Genomic DNA, 484 nt, shown 5'->3' on the forward strand with positions numbered 1-484 from the left:
CACACATAACTGTTTTTACAGTCTCCCCCAGCATTAAGAAGTGACAAAGAGATACTAATTTTGATAATTGTGAGATAGACATAATTATGGATGTTGTAGACACTTTATCTCACGCTGTAATAACCTGTAATAACCTGCTTCTTCACCCTCTCTGACTTCAAAAGGGAAGCTCATCTGCAAACTGGAGCTCGGAAATGCATTGCCTTTGTTTCCTCCAAGCTGTGCTGGGCCACATCTAGCATTACCTCATCCATTTAACCCCCCCCTCTCTCACCCACCCCCTCGTTTACTGAAGTCACACACTCTATGAGGGTAGGAGGAAAGTGGAGGCCTGAACGAAGGAGGGAGCTAGATGGAGGCAGGGGGAGATGGATGGAGAGGAGGGAGAGACGAGGGGTGACAGCCCCCATGAAACGGCTGACTTGGCAGGAGGATCAGTTGAGCAGCAGATGCTGCTTGCACACACATACACAAACACACAGAC

This window comes from Oncorhynchus gorbuscha, unplaced genomic scaffold (assembly GCF_021184085.1).
Source record: "Oncorhynchus gorbuscha isolate QuinsamMale2020 ecotype Even-year unplaced genomic scaffold, OgorEven_v1.0 Un_scaffold_1762, whole genome shotgun sequence".
NCBI lineage: Eukaryota > Metazoa > Chordata > Actinopteri > Salmoniformes > Salmonidae > Oncorhynchus > Oncorhynchus gorbuscha.